At 42.9% G+C, this 7177-nt stretch overlaps 1 protein-coding gene across 3 annotated transcripts in view; it reads right to left on the bottom strand.

Moving 5' to 3' along the window:
- Positions 1 to 7177, bottom strand: part of znf536 (zinc finger protein 536) — a 241165-nt gene that overhangs the window by 144492 nt on the left and 89496 nt on the right. For all 3 annotated transcript variants that reach the window (XM_087180210.1, XM_087180209.1, XM_023429722.2), the window contains exon 4: positions 6897 to 6998. The gene's annotated coding sequence lies outside the window, so the exon portion shown is untranslated. The remainder of the gene's footprint in view (positions 1 to 6896; positions 6999 to 7177) is intronic.

Genomic DNA, 7177 nt, shown 5'->3' with positions numbered 1-7177 from the left:
GAGGATATGAGGGGGCTGGGGGCTTCTTGTTGCTAATATGCTGGAAGTTACTTTGATAACACATTAAGCCTTTTGTGGAATGATGGACCTTTTTTTTTTTTTTTTTTTTTTCTTTTTTTTTTCTTCTTCTGCTCATCCATCTCTGTCCATCCCGCACAGGGACGTCGCTGGTTAGCCCGCAGAGGGGAGGGGGGTGGGAGGTGGAGGGGCAAGAGGAAGAATCACGGGTGAAATCTAGATAAGTCGACCTAAACACACACACACACATACACACACACAGACACACACGTATCTGAGTGAGGTGGGAAGAGACAGCCAAGCCCATATATCAATTACAACTTGATATCCTGGGAGGATGATGGGACAGACAGAGAACCCCCCTGAACGGATGGATGTGAATGTGTCTGTGTGTGTGTGTGTGTGTGTGTGTGTGTGTGTGTGTGTGTGTGTGTGGGGTTGTGTGAGCTCCTTTTTTCTTTTGGTAATCATCTGACAGTCCTTCCCCGTCTCTCCCTGAGCTCCTGTCAGTGTTTGGTCCATGTGCGTGCACTTTTTTTCCCCTCCCGTGCACGCTCGTCACAACACATTGATGGACATGGACATGACTCTCTTTTGACTCCTTTGGTAGTCCTGTTATCTGTCAAGTTGTGCACCCTCTAAAACTCCGGTGAGACAGACATCAACGTCCACAGATCCCTATCAGGTGGAGTGAGGGTTGCTGGGTAAGGCAAGGTGGGGGGGGCTAGTTGTGTGCAATATCTTAGTTAGGGAAGGGTGGGGTAGGGGTGTGGGGGGTATTTGAATGATAGGGAGTGACAGTAATATGCCGAGAGGCTGCAGACTCAAAGGCACATTGGCCACTGCTAAACTTTGCAAAACAAACTGTGAACAACTCACATGGGGAAAAAAAAACTTAACTTGATGTCTCAGTTTAACTTTTAATGTATTGAATGAACATCAAACAAAAATCTGATCACACATTAGGAATAATAAAAACACAAGTAGTACCAAAGATAGATTTATTAGAGGTTTTATTTGACTATAGTGGGAGCCAATCCGAGACAGAAAGTCAAGTGGATCCATTGTTTCTCAAATAGTTTCACTTAACATCGGTTACGTGAAATCAATGGGAAATACAGAGGGAAAAAAAAGAGCAGAAATGAAGGAGTTGTTACGATAGTTTCTTTCATATATTGCTTTTGTCTCAGAGCTTGAAGGGCTTTGATTTCTATTTACTTTGTAGTGAGAGATATCGCAAGAAATTATTCCTCCCCTTAAGAATCATTGATCATCCAATAGGTTGAAATAAAGCAGTCTTGTCACACGCTCTCTCTCTCTCTCTCCCTCTCTCTCTCTGTCTTTCTCTCTTGTCATCTTTATCGTGGTGATCAGTCGAACGCTTGCCTAACACGAGCCGTCTCTAGTTTCTACCTCCCAGGTTTTTCTCTCCGTTGCCGCTGCTGATGTAGCGGAGGTTATGGTGTTAAACACGGAGCTGCTAAATGTTCCCCAAGGTAATAACAGTCAGCGTATATACAGTACTGTGCTGTACGGCGACGGGAAGTTTCAGAGTGAGTGTGGAGGGAATGGAGATGGAGAGGAAAGCAGTGAGAAGGAGGTTGAAAGTGTGTGTGTGTGTGTGTGGTGGGGGGGTGAAAGGACATAAAATAATTGGTAGACAAAGAGGCGAAAATGAAGGGTGCAACAGGAAAGAGATGGAAGATGGCTAATTGCTAAACTAAAGGTACTGTATATATAAAGACGATGACAAGTGATGCTAATGTCGCACTGTTGTGACACTGTTGGTTGGTGAGTGAGCACAGGTGCCAGCACTGCAATTGTGATTACATGCGTTAAATATCCACCTTTTAGTCATGTCAGCCATTTAATCTGTTTATCCACTCCCGTTTTAGCTCAAGAAAGATTGGATGTTCTGCGTAGTTAACGGTACCTTCAATTCCTGCAAGTTCATTCTTTACCCTGGAAATCGTAGTTCGACAAAGTAACCGCAACTCAAGTTTGACTTACTAGCTTTTCTCAAAGGTCAACAACATCTCAGGATCTTCATCTACAAACTAAAGCTGGCTCATAGGATTAGAGCTGTCAGAGTCCGATCACATTCACAACATAAAAGACCATCCTTGAGCACGGACAGGCTTGCAGTTGAAAGCTCTGGGAAAAACTACTAATACATACAAATACCTTAAATTTGACTGGACATGCAGAGTTTAGACTTTGAGTGATGGTCAACACGTGGTTCCTTCATCTTCCCTTCACAGTGGCCATTCACCGTTTGTAAGTGTTTATTATGTGGGGCACCCTCAAGGTCATAAATTACAAAGTCTTTCTTGATCCTGTCTAAACTATGAATGAGTACTCAGGAACACACATGGGTTTCCCGGATCTCTCGTCACTTTGATTGAGTTGAGCAATTGTGTTTGCCGTTTGTCAAGTGATTTGCACTGCATCTCTTCAGAAGTTGAACTATTTTCAACTTCATTCTGGCATCCATTGCGATGGTTATGGTTGCTCCCATTCTTTCATTCGGTCAAGTTTCAGCCACCGAAACTGCTTGGTTAAGGAAAGATTGTGATTAATCTAAATAAACCAGCCTTGACTGAAGATGGGATTCAAACCACTTTAAATGTATTCATGCCCAGCCACTGCTGCTTAACTCCTTGCTTTGTTGCAGCACAGTAAGTCACACTAATTTCATCTTTTCTTCTAGTTTTTTATTTATTTATTTATCTTTTCTATTATTTGCATTACCACAAAAGTGTTCCAAGAAATGATTGTTTCAATCTTTGAATGAACAAAAGTTTGAAGTTTGGGTTGCAGTTTTATAAGTCAGCTAAAGGAAGACTTGACTCTACTTGCTTATTCTCTTCTGTGTAGAGATCAATTTAGCTAGCTAACAGCTACATCAGCTGAGGCATTAGCAAACCAAACATTTAACATATATTTGAATACATAAATGAATGAATTGAATATATAAATGGACTGAATATGGGTACAATAATGTGTTGCATAATTTAGTAATATATTACCAATGTCAGGTTAACGTTTCATATTATCTTTAGATTTTAAACCCTTGATCAGTGTATGGCAGCAGTCCACACAAAGAGCCCAGCTGTATATGTGGCCATGAATGAAATGTGAATTGTAGTGGTCCATTTTCACAAGAATCTTTTCATTACATGCTGCTCCAAACAGACAAGACATAAATTGTGATTTGTAGAAAATTGTTTTCTGAAGTGTCATAAACCGTTATAGAGTTGGATTGTACCCAGGCACTGTAAAGAGGAGGAAAGTGTCTCTACCTCACCCGTGTGACCTAAATCTTTGTCTTGATGAGAAAAGAGTAAAGGTGTAGAAATATGTGGAAGAAGAAATTCAAAAGTGAAGAGAAAACACACACAAAACAGAGGATATGGATGCTGTGGGAGGTGGAAATTGCCTCCTTCCCCAATCCAACGCAATCCCTCATTTTTTTCTCCAGGAGGCCAGATCCAGGCCATGTCTAAGATTTCACAACGATTAGCGAGGGAGGGATGAGGGAGGATATAGAGATGTACTGGAGCAGCATTAGCCATTAATCACCAAGGAAGGAGAGAGAGGGAGAGACAGAGAGGGAGTGATAAAGACAGAGAGGTCCTAGCATGGCTCAGCATGGGACTTGCACTTTTACTGTCTGGACCTCCAGGGGTCTTGTGTTTGACTGCAGAAGAGTGGCTCAATAGCAGCAGATGAGCTCCTTAATCCTGGGAGTCAGATTCAAGACCAGAATATATGCAGCGTATATATATATGTGTGGAGTGGAATCGTATCTAATCATGTCCAGGGTGTACCCCGCCTCTCGCTCAGTGTCAGATGGGATTGGCTCCAGCTCCCACATGACCCTAAAAGGATAAGTGGTATAGCTAATGCATGGATGGATGGATAAATGAGAAGACTTAGATATTGCTACTCTACATCTACAGCATATCTTTTTTTGTCCCTCATCAACGACTCAAATTTTGGTACCATAAGAAAACTGAACTCAAAATTCGGGCTTAGTACTTTGACGCATTTACAGTCATCTGTTAAAATGGCTGTCAACATAGTAGCAACCATGTTGACAGCTATAGTTAAGAGTTGGTCAAAGCTAGAAAAAGATTAGAGTCATGGTTAAAAGACACCATAATGACTGTTGTTTAAAAAAAAAAGGGGGGGGAATGTGAGGAGCAGTCTCCTGTGTCAAAGTCACACGCTTGGTTGAGCGAACCATTTACACAACCTCCTTCCACGGAGGTTGTGCGGTGTGTAGTCGCACTACTTCCACCCTTTGCTACTAAGAGACAATAGTTATTATTCACACAACCACAATAGTTTGCTTGTCAGAATAATGCAAATCAAGGTTTGACAAGAAATTCTCATCTCAAGCTCGACTTACTAACCCATGACCAAATGTGGAATCTCGGTCACAATATAACGGGCGCTCTTATATATGGGTGGAGATCGTAACCACTGTCTCTGTTCAAGGACGGACAAGGGGTTAAGATCTCCCCCATGTACAACCACCTATTATCAAGTGACTGAATTACATACTTGCATCACATGATAACAACTAAACCATCTCCATGACACCTGAGCAACTCCATCCACTGAGGAAGGCCATGAAATATGGCTGGAAGCTTCAGAAACACAACATCATTAGACCTAGTGATTATCATTTCTAGTTAAACTGTTGTTTCCAAGGTCAGGAAAGAACCTTTAAGCTGATCTAAATATATGTTGTTTCAAATGTTTCAACAAAGAACAATACTAGTGTTTTTTTCTGGTGCTGTCACAGCAGTGCAGTGGTTAGCACTGTTGCCTCACAGCAATGAAGCAAGGTTCGGAGTTTGAACCTGCCACTTGGCTGGGGCCTTTCTAGGTCCTCAGGGTACTCCGACTTCCTCCCACAGTACAAAGATGTGCAGGTTAATTGGTGACTCTGAGTGGCCTGTAGGTGTGAATCTGTCTCTATGTGTCAACCCTGTGTTAGACTGGCGACCTGTCCAGTGTGTTCCCCGCCTCTTGCCTCCTCGCGACCCTCAAAACGAATGGCGGTATAGCTAGTGGATGGAAGGGTGTCACGAAGGAAATAGCTACTTTGATGAGATATCAAGTGGAAAACACAACATGTAACCAGCTTTGAATATTGCTGTAGGAGTTATTTAAGTGCTGATTTCACAAAACACGGGAGCAGTGAAAGCTGCTCTTGCACGGGATGTTTTATCAACATGTCTCCAACATTTAAAAGGGGCTATTTGTATGCTTTCTCTCACACTGAACACTGTGTCTTGCTGGGAGCAGGTGGTGTTGATTGTTGCTTGACAAGAGATACAGCCATGTTGTCTTTACAATACAAGAGGTTCTAATACGTCCTCTGAGCAGAGTTATGTGTTCTGGGCAGATTGGAGGCTGCAGTGACACTAAAGTGACGTGACCGACTGGGGCTAGCTGGTTAGCGTGCTAACTTCAGTAGAAGAAAAGATACAGAGAAGAGTTAACATTGGTGTTGCGTTCCACCTCTGAGGACAGCTGGTGGTGAGTAAAGGCATGAAGTCTGATGCTGAACTCAAAACGTTTCTTCAAGACTGGTAGGTAAACAGCTGTTAATGCTAATGCTAGCTATGTAGCAATAGCAAAAGTTATAAATAGCTCATTTAAATGTTAGGCTGGCTATTGTAAAGCTTGCACATACATATACTCTTTCAGATGAACCTTCCGTGAGTAGACAACAGTTTCCACTTTTATGGTGTGATCATCATTACCAGCCTTCTCGTACTCTACTTTCATATAAGGTTTTCCACCCTCAACCCCCCCTGCCCCACCCCACTTGGTGTTCCCTGTACCCCCCCTTCTTTCTATGTCCCCTATCCCCTCCTCCCTCTCCCTACACCTCTTCCTCTCTTCCTATTTTTATTTTATTTTATTTTTTTCTGTACTATGAATAAATTTTGTCTGTCCCGGACATGAAAATGTCAAATACCTAAAATACACCTAGGCTAAATAGCATATTAATTTTTAATGCCTGCTCATCCTATGCTGCTATTCTCATATCAGGCCTGTCTGCCAACAGCTGTTGCTGGCTCTCTGGCTGGGAATTTATCATCCATCTAGCGAAAGGAGGGGAGAGAGGGAGAGAATAAAAAAAAAAAAAAAAGAGATGGGAGACATTGTTCAGAAGACAAGGAAAAAGGGGAGGGACAGATCCGTGTTTTCATGGATCCCTAGCTTGCATTTATATCACCTACACCTCGCAACTTTCTTTTTCTTTGATATACGAGTGGGATTCAATTACACTAATGCCAAACATAAATTGTTCAAGATTCGTTCCTATTTCCCCCCTTCGCGGTGTGTTATAGCACGAGCCTCCTCATACATAAAAAAGAAATAAGGAACAAAGTAGTGACATTGACGCTGGAGGTAGTGACATTGGGGAGAACAGGAGAGGGAGGCAAGACGCACAGAAGCAATGTGCCAGTGTGGGTGTTGAATGCCACCCATGTGCGTTTTTAGGTGGCATGTGGTGGATGATTATCATAGATTATCACAATCCAGATTGTTACAAGTTCTGTCTGCGCACATAGCAAGCAGGGTACTGTAGCTGTGTGACTGTCTCTGTGTGCGCGTGTGTGTTTTGGTTTAAGACGGAGTGCCTTTGGGGATAAGACTAAATGGTGAGTGAATGACGAACAGTTGGAGTGTGTGTGCGTGTGTGTTTGTGTGCATTTATTCGTGTGTGTGTGTGTTTCTTGTTCTTTTATCCCAACAGTGTGAGAGGCAAATACACAGGGTTTTAGGGAGCTGTGAAGAAGACAACATATTGCTATAGGTGAAGGTATGAATTGTGTGTAGGGTGAGCTTACCTTAACACACCAGCTGCATACTGGAGTCCAACCTGTCTGTCAGGATCAACTGGCCTCTCGCTGTCACTCCTGACTGACTACTGCTACTACTGGAATGGCCACCTAGAGGGAGAAAACAGTGGAGGGGGACAGATTAGAAGCAGAGGTGATAATGAAATATAGAGCTGAGGAGGCGAAGAGGAAGATGGACAAGGGGATACAGAACGAAGACGAAGACAGTGACGTGTGGGGACGAGGAAGAAGAAGATGAGGTGGGATGGGGTGGTGGTGGTGGGGGGGGG

The sequence above is a fragment of the Seriola lalandi genome, unplaced genomic scaffold, assembly GCF_002814215.2.
Source record: "Seriola lalandi dorsalis isolate HSWRI2012SDOR001 ecotype SW California unplaced genomic scaffold, Sedor1 jcf7180002054898, whole genome shotgun sequence".
Taxonomy (NCBI): domain Eukaryota; kingdom Metazoa; phylum Chordata; class Actinopteri; order Carangiformes; family Carangidae; genus Seriola; species Seriola lalandi.
Note: the sequence above shows the minus strand (reverse complement) of the source record. Positions and strands in the feature narration are given on the sequence as shown.